The sequence below is a fragment of the Prinia subflava genome, chromosome 3 (genome assembly GCF_021018805.1).
Source record: "Prinia subflava isolate CZ2003 ecotype Zambia chromosome 3, Cam_Psub_1.2, whole genome shotgun sequence".
In the NCBI taxonomy this organism is placed as follows: Eukaryota; Metazoa; Chordata; class Aves; order Passeriformes; family Cisticolidae; genus Prinia; species Prinia subflava.
In genome coordinates this window covers 85743798-85763170 of record NC_086249.1, presented here as the reverse complement: position 1 = coordinate 85763170, position 19373 = coordinate 85743798, and the positions used below count along the sequence as shown (strand labels likewise).

At 37.5% G+C, this 19373-nt stretch overlaps 1 protein-coding gene across 3 annotated transcripts in view; it reads left to right on the top strand.

Annotated features, from left to right (window-relative positions):
• Nucleotides 1-19373, top strand: part of NLGN4X (neuroligin 4 X-linked) — a 155366-nt gene that overhangs the window by 7203 nt on the left and 128790 nt on the right. The window lies entirely within an intron of this gene.

Here is a 19373-nt window from a genome sequence, read left to right as displayed (position 1 = left end):
GGTTATACAGACTTGGTTCCATCTGTGATTCCTTTCTGAAATTTCTTGGATTTGCTTGTCAAAAAAACTGGGCTTGTGCTAGATGGAGTATTCACATCCAGTCTGTTCATCTTTTGATTCAGTTAGTTCATTAGTTGTGGTGGTGCTCAAGTTTTTGCCAGCTCTCCAAAGTAGCATTTTAACACTGGTAAATAATTCTCCTGGATGTTCAGTTGCAATGTTTTTGGATTACAGGTTTCAGTATTATTTTATAGGTCATTTGTGACAAAAAAAGGGGCAAAAATCCTCTCCTGGATTCAAGAAGAATTATGAAAGAAGAGGTGAAGCCCATGTAAATCTTTGGTACATCTGCCATTACCAAAACTCTCTGACATTTATTGATTAGTAGGAATGTATCTGGATTTCATGGGGATGTCTTAAGCAAAGGATGAAGAAAGATTATAGCAACGAGAGGAAGCAGTTAGTGAGTTGTTGCTGTCTGAAATGTACCCTTCACCCAAATATTAGTGCAGAGGCAGCACTTCAGCAAAGCATTCATCAATCTTAGTGTTTCTTCTCAGTTAGGTATGTAGTCACTGATTTGTTTGCTATAATTTCCCAATCCAAATATAGCTCTACCAATAATGTAATTATTATTATGGCTGCCTACTGTAATTTATATCATCTACATGAAAGCAAAGATAAGTTCTCAGTACACAATGGCGTGAGGGGAAGTAGAACTTTCTGCAAATTATGCACAGCTGGACAGATGAGCTGTGGTGCCTGAGGCTGTGAATTTGTATTAACACAGCCAGCAGTAGGTCTACTTCCTGAATTAGAAATGTTCGGTGTGTGTAGTTTTCAAATGTGCAGGTGGTGAATTTGGGGACAGATGATGTAGATCCAGTGGTTTTGACAGATTAAATAATAGCAGTTGGCATAACTGGAAATTAATTGTGGAGCTGGATGAAAGAGCTACCGTATTAATTTCATGCTCATTGTGACAATATTTGATTTAGTTCAGCTACACAAGTTACAGTGCAGGTGGACTTACTGCTTAAATCTAAAGAGTATAACAGTTATTAAGAAAATACATTGCTTTGTTTAATCTTACATTTATTATATCTTTCTTTTTCTCAAGATCTTGTAGTTAACTGTGAGTTAGTGTTTTTGAAGACAAATGCTTCTTGTTTATGGTGGTTTGGTTTCATCTTTACATCAAAATGTTTCAAATAAAGTGCCTTAGGAATATGGAATGCAGTCCACCTGGCACATTAAAAAAAAAAAGAAAACTAGAAGAACAGTAAGCTTTTTATACTGTTGTACCGTGAAAGGCATGCTGCATTGATTTATCTGCCCTCATCTGGTACAGAGGTGTGATGTTACTGAAATGCAGAGGATTAATGGTGCAGTTAGCATGTGCCATTACTCTTAGAGCAAGTTGTTACGCACATAGAGAGGCACGGAAGCAAAAGCAGAAGTTCCTCCCTAGAAAAGCTGACTGACCCTCTTTTATGCTGTAGAGTAGCAAATGTATATTTATCCTTGTAATTTTCAATCTGCATTTTCTTTTTCTTGTTGGCTTTGGAAATAAGATGTTCTAGTGAATTGACATCTTGTCCAAATCTGTCTTGTCTATAAAAGTTTTAGCTTGAGAAAATTGAAATTAGAGCATGTAGTTAGAATCTTCCATTTTCTCTTTCTTCCTTTTCTTCAAGATTTTTTTTTGTTGTTTGATTATTTTCTTTAACTTTTTATTTTGTCTTAGCATCCCAGAGCCTGTAAAATGTTTTCCACTCATGACATAATAAAGATGTAATACTGGTCAATATGCTGATCAATAAAGTAGAAACCGTTTTAACTCTTGGGTGATTTGAGTTAGCAGTTCTCTTATGCTGAATTATTTCTTGTTCTGGCAATGAAAATTACATTAGCAATGTAGAAGTTACACTAGCAATGATCTAGAAAGGTCAGGAGATGGGAGCAGTTGTAGTAGTGCCAGTGTGTTGAATTCTTCTAGCTATTAAATAGATGAGAATGGACAGCTGAATAACCCTTGCATTTTGAATATAACTAAATGATCACTGGATAATAACACTTTACAGAAACATCCTTCTGTAGTGGATTTAATTTTCTGTTTGCCCCTGGAGAGTGGTCATTTGGTGAGGCTTGATATTTCACTGCTTCCTGAAACCAATTAGAGCTGGTTTATTCAAGAGGAAACAAAACGTGTAAATTGGAGAAGATACTGTCTGGAGCCTGAGACATCAATAAAGATGATGGAGAAATGGCAGTTCCATCTTGGGAGACAGTGAATGGTTTTCTTAACAGCAGTGATAGCATTTGTAACACCACTTCTAGCTCTTAAGGCCTGAAAACTAAGCACTAAGCATATTCATGTCTAGGATGAGAAGATTGCATATTCCAGTTTTTACCTTCTCTGTGAAAGATGAGGATGCTTCCTAAATGACCCAGCCTCTCCCTCTCTGATCATGCCCAGCATGGTCAGAGTTTTCCTTCTCTTCTTGATACTGCCTCAACAGGCCCATCCTAGTCAGAGTCTGTGAACAGGCACTGAGGTGCAGACAGATGACCAATTTCAAAGGAAGGTTAACACGACTGACTTCCAAAGGAACAGAACATGATGACACACAGGGATAGTACTCCCACAAGAGCATAGAGAGTGTAGTAATAGGAGGAGTGGGCAGTTCACATCCAGTGTTCTGGAGAACTTAAACAAGCAGGACATAAGTTGTATTTACAACAGGAGCTGATGCTTCTGGACATGAGGGTTTGGTTTAGTCTGAGGGGGTACAATGTAGAAGTTATCAGTCAAGGTAAAAGTACAAGTTTTAATATCATCATCCCTCTGCAGAAATCTAGATTGTATGCTTTGAAATTGAGTCTGTTTTTCTTCTGAATAATATTTTAAATTTTTTGGTCCTAATAAAGTATTTATTGAAATAAAGCCATTGCTTTTTAAGGAAATCATACCCATTTAAGCATAAATATATTTTTAGTTAGGAATTTTTTCTTGGGTTTTTTTTAATGCTGTTTATCCCAAGAATCATAAAATGTCATCTTTTTTGTTTCATTTCAAATACTTGGCATTTTGGACTGTTGGATTGTTTTGTTTTGTTGAGTTTTTTTGGGGTTGTTTGTTTTTTGCTTTGGTTTGTGTTTTTTTGTTTTCATGTCTTTTTTTTCTGTGTGCTTTTGTTTGGGATTTTTTTCCTCCACATGCTGAATTTTACTATTAACTTGCAGTTTCTCAGAGAAACTAGTTTTGCAGAGAAATGCATGAAGAATGTGAAGAAATTCACATTTACCTGGAATTATATAAAGGCAGGCTTAACAAACTGTGGGTTTTAATGGTTCTGTCACTGGTACATGGAGGTGAGGGAAAGAAAATTAGAGTAAGATGTGCCTTCATCCTACTCATATACATCACTTAAAGATATTAATGTAATTTTTGATAAAGACCATGCAGTTGCTTCTTAACCATTATTTCACATCTAAGTTATATTCCATAGTTATAAACCTTTTTTCTGATCACTTTTTAAAACAGAATTGATATACTTTGCTTAGCTCAAAATTTGCTAAGAAAAAAAGCAGACAGAAGAAAGCAATTTTCCCTCAGAGGCTGCAGAGTGCTAGTCTTTCATGTTCTTAATAAGCAACCTTCCCCTATTTATATAAATGGATATATTGCATACAACAGCAGTTTTGAGAGCAATTTTTCTCAGCTTGCTGTGAACTGTATATTTAAAAGATTACAAGCATGACTAAGATCTCATTAACACTGTTGCATTGGTTTATACCATTGTCTTCACTGACATTGTGCCTAATATCTGAGTGTCTAGAAGTATTTAGTGCTTAAAAAAGGATAGTCAGATTCCAGGATTTTTGCCTCCTTTTGCAGCTAATATCTCATCATTTAATGTATTGATTTGGCAGAGGTCTCTTTTCAGCTAAGAAGAACCTGTTCTCTCTGGAGTAAATTGTTTACCAGCCAGCTATATGTGTTTGCCTTAGCAAATCTGAGTGAAATGGTCCATCACAAATTCATGTAACTGCATTAACCTTCTTGACATTGTGACTCTGAAAAGTTAAGATGAGGATAGAAGTGAATGACAGGAGGTGGGGAAAATAAGATTCTTGAATGTGATGCATATTTTACTATGTGTGAAATCACTGTGTTAAGTGATTTTTAGAGATAAATTTATCTTTTGAATTTATTTGTCCCCTTTAGATGATTCTTGTTAAACAGGAAGAGTATTTTTATCAGAATTTTGGTTCTTCATCCACACTAATTTCTAGTAGGTACTCAGATTTTGTTTAGACAGGCAGAAATTGCAGGTACAGGAGGAAGAAAATGGATGGAAAAATCTTAATCCCAACATTTTTTATTACTTTATGCTAATTTCTTTTTCTGCTCTGACATGTACCAGGATTGATTATTTATAGTACATACTTTCTATGAATAAAGAGGCATTGAATTTTCTATAAGAAGATATCTCAGACCAGAAGTAGTTTTCTAGAGAAGATTAATAAAAGTTTAGCTGAAGCATTCAACTTTCTAGAACAATGTATTTTCTTTATTTGCAAAAAAAGGACTTCGCAAGATTGTTACATGCTGTCCAGAGTCTTTCATGTATCTTGGATTGATGGGCCAAGGCCAACTGTATGAGGTTCAGTAAGATCAAGTGCTGGGTCCTGCACTTCAGTCACAACAATATGTAGGGTTTCAGCCTAGAAACAGGAAAGAGTTTTCATTCTAGATTTTCATATGTATTGTTACACAAAGGGTGTTTGATTGAAGTATGGTAATTTTTAGGTTCAAGTATTGCATGTCTATGCACTAGGGTTTCTGTACTGTAAAGTAAAAGTCTACCAAACAAAAGGTAAGGAAACCTGAAGCAGGAGGGTGGGAAAAAGAGGGACCATTCTCAGTGTAGTGATGGTTTTTCCCACAAGCACCTACCATACAACACTATTGGGATTTGCAGTTGCAAGACTGTGATAATAACAACACCAGACTTAAAGTATGAAAACATCAAGGGAAAAAGAAAAATGATGTTATGGAGGGTTCTGGAAAACACAGTTTCAGTGGCTTAGATGATAGCTTACAGGGCAGCAAATTGAAGACCCTTGACATTACTGAGGTTGAGACAATAATTTACTCAAGGCAAAATATGATTTAACAGCATTCATGAAAGGAAAATTTGTATTGGATCACTTAAACTTAACATCAGAGATATAAAAATTAGGATCATGTAGACATAACTTAGAGCTTTTGCCTGGATACTTTCTTTTTCTCAAAAAGGAAGAATAGAGAGAACTCTAAGGGTATTTTTGTTTGTCTTTACTTTGCTCTAGGTAAAGACATAGTGTAAGTACCTTTATTTTTAAACTATATAGTGATCTTTTATAATAAAACTCCATAATTTACTTTATGTTTTAATATAGTCATCAAAATGGAACCAGTACTTTTTTTTGTACGCTATTTGGAAGTACTAGGTGACTTTGTATCCCTTTATAACTTCTATTATTTCATAATGGATCCTTTGGAAGGAAGGATGTCCTCTCTTCCTAAGACTACATCATTTATCAAACAGTAATTGCCATGGTACATTTAGATGTACTATGACTTTGTAAATCATCACAAGAATTGCCTGCTATCCACATTACCCAATGCCTCAAGGTATTCCAAAATACAAAATCTAGCCACAGGCATTAACAACACATACAGTGATTGCTGTCATATTTTGGTGCTGTTCCCAGAAATGCCACATTCAGAAGGTTGTACTTTGAGAAATGATGCTGCATAATCAGATGGCTAAATTCATTAGAAGCTGAGGTACCACAACAGGGAGTACAATGTTATCCCTGATGATCTTGGCTTTTGTGGTGGCAAACAGCAATACCCACAGAATTTTTTGATCTGGTTGCTAACTGATTCAGTCTTTCAAACTATCCACAACATTGGAAATATTTTTCATCACATTTTTCAGCTTAGCTTCAGTTTTCTTTCCTGAGAAAGCATTGAAAACCTGCAAAAGTTCCTGAATAGTCCAGGTAACTACTTTGGACAATGAGATCAGTTGTTCAGTGGCTGGATATCAGACTTATTATTATTACGGTTTGGCTGATACAAACTGAAGAAGCTGAGAAATTGTGACTGTTAATTCTGGATTATTCTGCTGTAAGAAATAGGGGAAAATCCACTACCACCACCTCCCTCCTCCCCCGCCACCCCCAAAGAAAGAACCAACAAACCCCCTTCTTTTACCATATGCCTAACTCATTAGTGGTTGATGAAAGATCCTTACAGGATTGCTACTCTGTTTCCCACTATGATCCGTATATGATCAGTAAGGCCATGTTTAAATTTTTTTGTCAAATGTCTACTGAATATATTGCACAAACTAGGAGAACTAGAGAGGAATGCATTTTAGTTTTGGTCCAGATATTCTAGGTAATCAATTCATGTTCACATGTGCTGAGGTTTATGACAAAAAATTTCACGCTTTTTTTCCTACACCTGGTTCAGTGAAGACAACTTTGGTGAGGCACCAACCCCTGGATTTCAGTGATTTTCGTGCTAGTAGATGAGCACCTTTCTCTCAAAGATGTCTCTTTCAGATCAGTGAGGACTCTATCTGTCTGCCAGTGCTCTTTACTTCCTGCTAGTATTTACTACTAGTTTAGCTCATATGCCACTGAAAATTGTAGTTCTGAATCTCTTGGAAATGCTGTGGGGTTTGGTTTTCACTATGAAAAAATATAGCTAAAGTTATTTGTTACTCATCCTTCAATCCAGATCCTTTCAAATGCTGACCAGATTAACTGTCTAGTAGGATTATCAAAAGTATATGCAGACAATTGGTAAGACTTTTCTGAAGTTTTAAAGGAAAGTTTTTGCTTGAGTGCTCTGTGGGTTGGTTCATCCTGCATACTAGAAATCTGTTTTCAAACTGAAGACAGTAGTGTACACATTAGTTATTTTAGGTTCTCAATGCAATTTACAGGACTAATTAAGAATTTTGGGATGCAACTGACCTTTTCTAAGGTTTTCTTCAGAATGAGATTAAGTACTTGTGGTTAATAAATAAATTAATTTGATCAGGTGAAGCTGGATCTTTGTCAGTTTACATTGTTCCAGAGACTATAAGCTGTTGGTTTTCCTGTTCTAAGGCCTGTCTGAGACACCCATATTATTGGTAAACAAAGGTCCCTTAATTTATTGCTTTATTGTTATTTCAATTTATGTAAAGTTACAGGTCTTGTTTTAAGATAAAGGACTCCTCATGGCTTACAGTTCTTGACGTTTGAATATCTGCCTCATTCTCAAACATATCTTCCTTATGAAGCTGTGGGATTGTTGGATGTCTGATATGCTTGAATGCCATTGATAGTCTAGGACCTAGCTTTAATTTTTGGTTATTACTGTACCTATCAGAGTCCTGAATCATGAGACAGTATTCCTCTCTGAACTTCTGCATGCTAGCACATTTGTCAGGTTTTTGTGGGTTATTGGTGTCAAGAAATTTCATTCTTCTATACAGCATTGTCATTCAGTGGTTTTAGTTGTACATAAAAATATCAACTACCCAGTTTTGATGTATGCAAATTGCTATGTATGAACAAAATAGATAACCTGCTGATAACCTCCAAGTACATTCTGTGTATGACATCCTTTTGAAGAAATGTGTGGAGGAGTTCTACAGGATTTTCAATTATTCTGAATGTAAAAGGGGTGAAAAAATACAAGGAGTATAGCATCTATTTAAAATAATTATAATAGATATGTTTTACTGTGACTGAATTTAAGGACTCAGACTATCATCTCTTATTCTTTTGGATGTTTTGCTAAGCAGAAAACAGTGGAGATGTGGCTGAATTTTTTGGGGGTGGTGAAATGCAATGTAGAATACTTACATTTAGAGGACTAAGTTCACAATATGATCACTGGATCTATTGCATCTATCAAGAGATCTACTGGAAATTTCATAGGTATTTCGTAAGGAAAATCTCTACATATGTTGCCTGCTTAAATGTATTTAATGCAGGACATAAAATTTAAACTTCCAGAAGTAGCACTAAAACCAGCAGCTTTCATTTCTAGCTAATACTGAATATTTTAAACCCTCTACTCATTTTGGAATTATGAAATGCAGTATGAAAATTTGGAAGCAGAAGATTAGCTTCATCACATATAGTAATAATAGCTGAGCACATGATAGAATTCTAATTACAAATAATTCTGTTTCAATATTTTGCTGAAAGGTACAAGTGACGGGAACAGCTAATATGGTCGTTTTGCAGCACAGGTCCCTCCATTCAGCAGCAACTGTTAATATTTCTCACATGAAAAGGGCTAAAGAATTAGACATATACAAATTTATTGCTTTTTTTTAAACTGAAACTCATGTTAAAAAAGTATTTTTCAAATACAAGATTTTCAGGTTCTAATAAAAGTAGAATTTGTGCATGTATATGTACATGTATTCTTCAACTGATTTCAATGTTTGGTGCTTTTTATTATCTAACAAAAAATTGCATGTGTCCACATGACAATCTTGATATCATTAACGTAGACCTTTGTAATGAATGATTTAAAAACTGCAAACTCAAATTCTTTAAAAAAAAAGAAAAAAAGACCATCTGTAATGATTCTTTTACTGTGAACAACTCTCACTTAAATACCATCTAGGGGACATTTTTTTTTTTTTTATGAGGGCATACATTGCAGGTGGATTCTTGAGTGAAACACTGGCATTTTGTCGTGCACCAGTGATCAGATAGTGATAATCTCTGTTCACAGTTGGAAGTGTTTGCATGGCAAGAATCTAATTTCAAAAGCTTATGAGCTGTGTTTTCTAAAAAGGTATTTTTTCTTGATATCTGAAGTTCATTTTTACTCCTGAGAATATTATTAAAAAAAAAAAAAAAGCAAAGTTAAAAGCTCTACTTAAAAACTCCTAGAAGAGTTAATAGCTGTATTTAAAAACAATATATTTGCTCTGATATCCTGCTGTTTACTGAGGAAATCTAATAATTGAATTATTAACTAAAACCAGATGATGACTACAACAAAGGTATTTATCACTTAGCCATCTCTGAGTCTCAGTTTCATCTTAGACGTGAATAGGAAAAAATTGAATGAGAAAGATCTGCAAACTGGAATGCTTTTAAGTGTTTAAGTGTTATACAAATTATATATTACTGGAAGATTTAGTTTATTTGTAGAAACTTTGAATTGCTACTTGCATGAAGAATGCCTTTGTTAGCATATTTACCTGTGGTTGGAAAATTTTTTATACAGTAAGGAATTACTTGTTAAAAAATAACATACACAACATTTAGAGCTTGCAGTACTTGAGAAAAACAAGGATTATATTGCTACAGGGGTCTTTTGAGCTATTAGTTTTTCAAACTCTTGAAGGTGAGGCCACTTAGGTGCCTGGTGTGATTTTACATTCTGCTATTATCCTTCCAACTTACAAATTTTGCACTTGTGTATTTCCAGAGTCTGTGTGTCCTCAGAGGAGTATTTCTACAAATATTTTAAAGCACTGTGCAACAACTCCAAGTTACTGGATCAGTTCACATCCTCATAGTGACATGACAGTGCTCTTCAGCCCTCCAGAGGCTGGTGCTTTGCTCTGGCAGAAAGTCCTCTGGGACCTGAACCATGGTCTTTGCATAGCACTACAGTGCAGTATGTGACATACCGGTTTGGTCTGAGTTAGCTTTGTTTCACTGTGCCACATCATCACTTCCTAGAGCTTTGTGGGGTAAAATGTGTCTTGTGGTTTGCAAAGTGACAGCAATTTTGCATTTGTGGAAGAGACTTCAAAAATATGTTTCTTTTTAATGCTCTGCTTGGGACCTCGTGATAATTATTGCTGTCACAACCATGCTCTTAACGTGTGATTTATAATTTTCCAGTAGCAGCTACCAGCTATTGTCAGAATTTCCTCCAAAAATTATGTATCCAATAGACTGCAGTCAAGAATGAGACATCAAGTATGGGACATGGATACGTGGACTGACTTCCGTAGTTTACTGATCTCATGAGACCTTTTATTGACTTTGGAGGGCTCTGGATCAATCTCATAGTTTCTGCTCAAAGCAATTGCAGCCTTTCTTCAATTTTTAACACTGAAATAGTAAAAGGCCAACATATTCATAGCTCATTCACTCATGAATATCTTTATTCTTCCAAGTAACAGCAGGGTAGAGAAAAGCAATTGACTTCTCAACCGGATAAATGGAAAGAGTAGAGATATTGTACTCATGACAATCATAAATTTGGGGTTGTTATGACCTGTAATCAACAGCATATGATATAGCCTATTGCTATTGCAGGCAGGAGATCTAAAGATGACTGACAGCCTAGAGCAAGTAAGATCTAGCTAAAAACAGAATGTTCTAAACACAGAACAATGACTCTATATATAGCCCTACAGTGAGGGAAATTTCTCCTTCTGACGGGAGACAAGAGAGGATTTATTTGACTTTTGGGAAGCTTTAGAATCTTCAGCAAATATTCCAAGACACTGGAAACATTTTAGGCAACTTACTCAGTTCATTTAATGGAGTTTAAATAAATTCACCAACATATTGATTTCCTGCACTGGGGGAATGTGAGGGTTATTATTATTATTGTGTTTGTTATTTGCTTGTTCGAGTAACTATTCTACACTGTCCACTGCTAATTTTAGACAATTCTAAATACAATAGATTCATTTACTACATGGAGTGGTTGATTAGCTGAGGTTGAGATAATCCATCGTCATGATTTAATGCTTCTCTTGTGGGTATTCCAGTGACCTCTCATAACTCTTAACATTTATCTAACATTTGGTACAAGGTTCATTCAGCACAATAAAACTAAATGAATAAGTTGCAATTAATAAATTTGTCTTCTTGCATGTGAGTCAGTTCTTAGTAGAAGCATTAAACAAGCTGCATTTGTTTTACAAATGTATTTGAATGCCTTAATCAAAAGGTTTTAGGGCCACATTCTCATCTTTTATATGTTTTGACTTTAGTTTTTTGTTGATTTCTTCTGTGGTCTTCACAGACTATTTCAGATTACAGGAAAAGAAAAAAAAACCCAAAACTCTTAGAATGCCAAATACATTTACCACACATTCTGTAAAACACCTTAAGTCAAAATTTCAAGACTCAATATGGCCTATTGTTGCTTGAGCTGCAAGACTTCACACCATTCATCTGAGAGTAAAGTAGTCTGGTAGTGAAGAGAGAGGTTGTACTGCATGCTCCACACCTCAGTTGTAGAGGGAACCTAGTTTAGTTTTCTGTCCAGAAAAAACATTTCAATCCATGTCAGTACCTCTTTTGCATCTAGACATCAGGAATTGGGTTAATCTTGAAGTTCCTCTCAATACAGAATCCCTTCTCTTGTAGTCTTCTCATGCACTCCCAACATAATAGTAATGCTGGTAGTGGCTGCTGTCATTGCACATTTCATACCTAAAAAAGGAAACACAATTTTAAATATTTGCCTTTTATATATATATATTTGATTTTGGTAAACTGCCAAAAGTTCCCTGAGAAGGGAAAACTGATAGTTTTAAATGCAGCCCGGATAAGCCAGAATGGAATTTAATTAGATGAAGAAAGGTTTCCAGTGAAAGACTTTTCTCCTCATTGAATCTGAGGGAAGAGGAATTGAAGCCTTAGATGTAAGTTCTCTGCAATTTTGTCTTGTTGCTCTTTGCTACCAGAGCAAATTCTGGCTGTATTTAGACTGTGAGCCCAGGGCAGAATTTGAAACAATTGGGGCAGACTCAGCTAAAGACCCAGGTGGAGCCATGAACTGGAACAGCTTCATAGTTACTTTCATGGCTTTCCATTTATTCCTACTTAGAGATTTTTTATCTGTTGAAAGGGAACCCCGCATACACAAAAAAGAAGAGAATTGTGTTTTTATTAGAAGGCCTTGTGAGCTAGACAGCTGTGGGAATGAAGATGATAGAGATAGAGCAATTAAGCTGCAAGCTCAGAGGAGCTCTCATAAACATGTGAAATTCTTGTAGGTCTCAGATGTGTTTGTGTTTGCTGGTTGTGGTTGCTGAATAGAGACTTAAGTGTTTTTTGTCTTCTTGTCAGGGAGGGTAAAAGAGGTCTAAGAGTGCCTACATCCCATTTCATATCACTAAGTTTCTTGTGGTCCTGGAAGAAGACGGAGTTTTTCCTTTTCTGTTGTTCTGACTCTGACTTCCCATTGGTAGGCAGGTGATTCTGTATGATGATTTAAACCAATTAAGAAAGACTTAAAATTTCTTGTTCACTTGACTTGAATCAGGCTTTTGCTCAATTTTCACAAAACATATTCGCTTGAGATGTCAGAGATTATAGTTCAAGCTGTTCTTAAGTTGCTAATATTAAATGACTCTGCTCTGTAAGGAACAATAATGATCTGAGTAATTGATGAAGTGATATACTGGCATGAATTAGACATAACCAAATACTGAACATCTGCTATAACTTTTGTAACTGGAGTCTATCTTGAGTCAGTCATGTTGATGGCATATCCTGTCTTTCTTGGAAAATGTACGTTTATTTATGGAAGAACAGAGTAACTGACTGAGGTTTGAAGGGACCTGTGGAGATCATTTTCTCAAATCCTATGCTCAAGCAGACACACCTACAGATGGTTGTCCAGAACTGTGTCCAGACAATGTTTGACTATCTCCAAAAAAAGGAATCCTACAACCTCTCAGAGTAACCTGTGCCAGTATTTGATCACCCTCACAACTGAAAAGTGTTTCCTGATATTCCGAGGAAAATTCCAGTGTTTGTGCCCATTGCTTCTGGTCCTGTCACTAAACACCATTCAACACCTGAAATTTTGAATTTAGAAAAGATGAGATTTATTGATTACTGATTATTTATGAGATTAAACAGAGAAATCTGTTTAATCAATATTTGAATGCTTCTAATCACACTGATTGTTTTTAAAAAATCATCTTATCAGACTGCTGTTGTACTGTGGGTTTGTTTGTCTCTACTCCCCAGCTTTATCACAAGTTGCTTCTCATGAAAATACTGTTCATTCTTTTTCACCAATCATTTTGTAACTAGTAAGGAGGTTGAAAAAAACACATTTCTTGCAGCTTAAATTGTGTAGGTTCTAGTCCATAAGTCAGTGTAGAATGTGGTTATGTCTGCTCCTAACTTCTGATGAAAATCTCTACAAAGGTAAATACTGCTTAGAATAAACATTAAGTATCTTCTAGCAGGAGGAGGACAGTGACAGGGAAGGAGATATAATATCAAGGTAAACAACGTGGCAAATGTCTAAATGATCTGAGACTGTAGCCCAGCGGACTGTAGTCCACTTCTATACAATCATTATTGTTTGGAAACTTATTTTACTTAATGATGTAATGCAAAATGCAGAATGATTGAGCTACTAACCTCATTGTTCTTTCTTTATATAATGCTTTCTACTAGGAAGATAGCTATTCTTACTTTATTTAATTTGTGATTGCTAAATTTTAAGATGTTCTTGTGTTAAAATTTCAGTTAGGTAATCTCAAAGTTTAGCAAGGTTTATAAACAGTGTTACCATCACTCCTTTTAATAATAATAATAATAATAATAATAAATTGATAAAATGTTGAATTTCTAGAAGTCCATTTCCTGAGGGGCTAAAACCAAACTAGTGAACTTTACATTGTCAGCTTGCTACCAACAAATGTTCTAAGCATTACCTCCTCAGGAAATATAGATAGATCCCTTTCTGTCTCTAGCAACAGATTTATCTACCAATTAGACAATTTGAGAGGCAGTACCTCTGCAGCAGGCATAAGTGCTGAGAAGGTGGCTCAATCATGTAAAAAAAAAAAAAAAGAGTGAAGATAGGTTATAATAAAAAATGAAAGCTTCTCTAGAGATGAGGAATAGAAACAAGAGTAAGACTCAGGTCACTGTGGAGTCTAATTCTGAGTACTCGTAGTTAAGGAATTTAGTGCTTAGATGTATTGCAAAGGTAGTAGTCGGGGTGGAGAAACAGGAAATAGAGCTATGTTATAAAAACATCAGTAGTAACTAGTTTCCTTCCTTAAGAGATTGTGTGAGTTTATTCTGCTGCAGTGTTTGGTGTGGGTTTATCTTCATATGTTTGCTTCAATCCAGATAGTTGCCATGATGGTGACTGGGGAAAGACATATTATGGGCTTAGGAGACACAGATTTTGGTGATTATGTTAAGGATGGAATGACGACTGCTGAAAGAAGGATATGTTCCTCAGTTGTCTGTCATCATGGGTCCTGTCACAGCTGAGTTTTTTGCCATGTGAACATTTCATTCATCTTGGTAACACTGTGTCATGGGATCACAGAGTGCAGAAATGTCAAGGGCTCCGCATGGCGAGCAGCAGGGCAGAGCCTGTAGCCAGGACCTGTTCCCCCCAGTCAGGAGCAGGACAGCCTGGGCACCGGGCAGCTTCAGCCCCGGGCATCGAGAACGTCTCTGGCAGGTCAAGGCAAGGCTGGGCCATCGGGCGACTCTGCCTGGATCAGCGGGGCCATGGCAGTGCCGGGCTGTGGGGAGCTCAGCGGGGCCATGGCAGGGCTGTGCGGAGCTGTGCCCGGCTCAGAGGGGCCATGGCCGGGCTGTGGGGAGCTGTGCCCGGCTCAGAGGGGCCATGGCAGGGCTGTGGGGAGCTGTGCCCGGCTCAGAGGGGCCATGGCCGGGCTGTGGGGAGCTCAGCGGGGCCATGGCAGGGCTGTGGGGAGCTGTGCCCGGCTCAGAGGGGCCATGGCAGGGCTGTGGGGAGCTGTGCCCGGCTCAGCGGGGCCATGGCAGGGCTGTGGGGAGCTGTGGCAGGCTCAGCGGGGCCATGGCAGGGCTGTGGGGAGCTGTGCCCGGCTGAGTGGGGCCATGGCAGGGCTGTGGGGAGCTGTGCCCGGCTGAGTGGGACCATGGCAGGGCTGTGGGGAGCTGTGGCAGGCTCAGAGGGGCCATGGCAGGGCTGTGGGGAGCTGTGCCCGGCTCAGAGGGGCCATGGCAGGGCTGTGGGGAGCTGTGCCCGGCTCAGCGGGGCCATGGCTGGGCCATGGCAGGGCTGTGGGGAGCTGTGCCCGGCTCAGAGGGGCCATGGCAGGGCCGGGCTGTGCGGAGCTGTGCCCGGCTGAGTGGGGCCATGGCAGGGCTGTGGGGAGCTGTGCCCGGCTGAGTGGGGCCATGGCAGGGCTGTGGGGAGCTGTGCCCGGCTCAGAGGGGCCATGGCAGGGCTGTGGGGAGCTGTGCCCGGCTCAGAGGGGCCATGGCTGGGCCATGGCAGGGCTGTGAAGAGCCGGGACCGGCCCTGCTGCGGCGATGCCGGGCTGGGGCTGACGGGGTTCTTGGGCAGGTCAGGACTGGTGGTGTCCTAGGGATGTGCTACGTTGCAAGGCTTTCTAAAAATGTTCATTCTGGTGAGGTAGTATAGACAGGTCACATTCTGTGAAATGACTTACTGCCATTTTAGGTTCATTCAGGAGAACTGGTAAACACTATGGAGGTGAAAGTGAGTAAGAGCTTGGTTTTCAAGAGAAGAGAGTCTCAGAACCTCTGTTGCTGTCAGGCCCTTGTGTTTTGTATCCTTGGCAACTTCCAGTTACATCAACACAAATGGAAATAGCCTCTATGTGCATGTTTTGTCCATCAGAAAGGTGCTTCAATAGTATAGGAATGGAAATTTATGCTGGTAGATAGGCAATTACCTAAGTGAAGGCAGATTCTGATGCACTGATTTCAGCTTGATACCCAAGATTCAAATTTCTGTTACCTCTACATTGCATTTTTATGGGGTGTGTGAAAACCAGCTCAGTGGCTTAACCAGCAATAGTATCTGACACATCAGCTATGGAAAGCTAAAAACTTTTCCACTTATGAGAGTGTTTTCATGTATGAGTTTTAACTGAATGAATTTTTAGTTATTCCAGTCTTCCTGTCTGTGAAAACTTTATAAGAATTTTTTCCTGAATCACTAGGGTCTTAAAAAACTCATAAGGGAGAAAGATATATTTATCAGAGTTTGCTGGTACATGGAGAGGCATGTATAATTTCATCAAAGGTAATTGCTTTACTAGTAATAACTTCGAAGTGACAGAGATAATTAACATTACCTTGAGCATAGCAAGAGCCTTGCTGTAATAGCTGTTTAAGTGCCTTTTTGTACATTTCTTGCTGTTAGTTTCAGAAACAGAAATAATATTAAAAGGCCCAAGGAGACAACTAGATACTTGAAGTGAGGACCAATAGATCTGAACTCCGTGCCAGTGGGTGGATTATTCTGTCTGCTATTCATCTTATTTCCTATCTGCAATCTCTGAATGCTGTACCTTGACGAGTTTGAGAGCTATTATGTGGAACTCTTGCTGTTCCATCTGATCTTTAGTGTCAATATGTCTCAGCATGGTCTTGAATCTCTCTTTGGATTTTGTTTCTTTGACTTGAGTTTTGTCCTTAGTCTTTTTTTTTTTTTCCTTTTTTTTTTTTTTTAATTCAGATTGATCTTTTCCCCTCTGCTTTCTGCTGTCTTTCTTCTTTAGCTGTACCTCATCCTCCTTTTCCTCCTCCTCCTTAATCTCAAGCTTGGCCTTTCTCTTATCCATGGCTTGAGATTCAACCTTTTCTTTTGACACAGGGCTGGCACTCTCCACTTCTCTTTGACCTTAGACTTAACATTTCTTATGTCCTCCGGTTTTTCTGTGTCTTGTTCTACATGCTTTTTTTGGCATTGTTACTTTCTGGCCTGGAGTTTCCCTAAGGGGATTTATTGTTCCAATTGCCATTCAGAATTTCTTAACACGGCAAATTACTCTCTTCTGCATCTTCAGCATTTCTCTGGTCTGTGTTGCTGTTTTGGGCCTAGGCTTCATGAGTTTAATTCTTCCTGACTTCTCATAGCAGTTTGCAAATTCTTCAGAAGATTTGTTTTGTTTTGATTCAAAGTGAGTCTTTGTTTCCAGCCTGCTGGTTTTATTTTGGGTTTGTTTTGGTTTGGGGTTTTTTTGTAGTTGTATTTAGATATATTTTTCAACATGGTTTATTTTTTTCTTGTAAATTTTCATGTTTTGACCTGTAGTACTAATTATTAGGTTTGTTTAGGAACCTCATTGCACCAATATTGTCATCCTTTCATGCTTTGTTTTGTAATGAAATGTGTGTTATATTCTCTTCAATATTTATCTTCATTTATTCTCCTGATGAGGAGGAATTTTTAATCTTTTTTATCGGCTATATAACACATTACATATATTTTTTAATAGGTGGTTCAGAGTGTTTCTGATGTAGCCCACATGAGAAATTAATCTGTGTTTTGCCAGTTGTATTAAAAAAAATTCATATCCAAATAATTTTAAAGGCAAGATGATTTCTCAAGAAATGTTGGTACTTTATGGAAAAAATAAGCAAATTCACATCACTTTTTCCTAGCTGCCATCATGCCTTTCACACAGCCTCCAAGCAGAAATCAAGTCTCAATGCATAGAAAGGTTCAGAGGTTCGATTATTAAAACAGAAATAGATAGCAGAGAATCACGTGGAATGTATGTCAGAAGGAGAAAGAAGAAATACAGGTTTCACATCTCGTTCTGATCTGCTTGAAAACAGGGACTGTAACTCAGAGTACGTACATTGAGAGAGAGTGTATGGATGAGAGCCTTCCTGTCTTCTGGTGTGCTGCTTTTGGTTAAAGCTGCAAAATGTGAGGTTTTTTTCTGGATGAATTTCCTCTCTTTAGGCAGAGAGTAACTGCCTATTCAGCAAAGGAAATTTCACTCATTTCTCAGATTTTGCATTTTTTTGTAGTTAATTATATTTGGTTCAAGTAAAGAAATTAATACCACTACTCATTTCTTAGCTATCTCAAAGTCAACATTACCTCAGCTGGTATATATGAAGAATGGTCGTTTGTTTTCTAACTTGAAGCCCACACTCTTTGACTCATGAAGATTAATTAGTCTTTTACAATTCAGGATCCCTTCCCCCCCTGCTCCCCTCCCCCCGCAATTAAAGTATAAAAGAAACCTATTGTCATATTTAGCTATTTTGCTTTCATAAAATTAAGGTTAAAAAATATTTCATTTGCATATCTCTGATACTCCTCTAGCTGGTCTGTGTGTTTCCTGTTGTGAGATCTACCTCTAGCTAGTTTTCTCTTCTGAACAGCACCTTCCTCCCAAACTGTCCAGGCAATGAAGAGTTGAAATAGCAACATCTGCTTACTTGATATTCTGACTTCTGGACTTATTGATACTGAGGGAATATCACAGAACTGCCTATATGCATTTACCCATGCTCTCAGGCACATGGTGTGATTCTTGGGTTGTCCTGCATGGGACCAGGAGTTGGACTTCATGATCCTGATGGATCCCTTCCAACTCAGCATATTCTGTCACCCTTCGGTTAATCACTGATTTTCTTTTTATAGTTAAAAATATTCAAAAATTTAATTGCTGTGAAATATATCACTACAGATGAAATTTTTCAATTTAACAGTGGGGAGAGGTTACTGTGAAAATTTTCAAAACAAAGAACTAGATATGAAAGGGAACTGAATTGAAAGGGAAAAGTGCATAAACACTGTAAAAGTTACTGTAAAGATGTAACTGTTTAAAGACGTATTTAAAGATGCTAAGATTGAATTTAAAAGAGTATATTTTATAAGAGAAACATCATGAACCTATCTGCTCAAACAGAAGTTAATTACAATAGTCCAGTAACTGTGTTGAATAAATTTGAGCATCAAAGAATAAACAAATATTTCTAGCTTATATTTAGTATTGCCAGAAGCTGTCAGGGTTTTTAGGAATACCTGGAAAGAGTGGGTCATTATGTTCAAAAAAACCCAGATTTTTTAATGAGACAGAGATTTTATTTCTCAAGTAGATTAAGATAACTGTACATAATGACAGAATGTCAGTAGTACTGGGTTTTTGTTGTATCACCTATAGAATCAGAGATGGTTGTGGTAATTCTGAGATATTACTCCAGTCCAGTCAGTAAGCTTAAACTGGGTAACATTAAAACCAGGGCCATTATAGCACCATCAGATTTAAGTTACAAATGCATCTGTGGAATGGTAAGCAAACCTGCTATAGATTTCACAAAAATATGCTTAGGGGGACTGCCAGGTTCCCATAATAGTTCTATTAAAATTTTGTACTTCTGAGGAAATCAGTTGTCATGGATATGAAGACAAAATATCTCTTTAAAAAGGAAAGAAGTGTGTAGACAATGCCTATATTTTGCCTTAGAATTGAAGTTCTAGTATTTTAATGTGTGCCTATGCTTCTGATAGAAAGGAAATGCAGTATTAGCTGTTGCTTTTTTGAAAGTAATTGACTATTGCAGAGATAAACCCT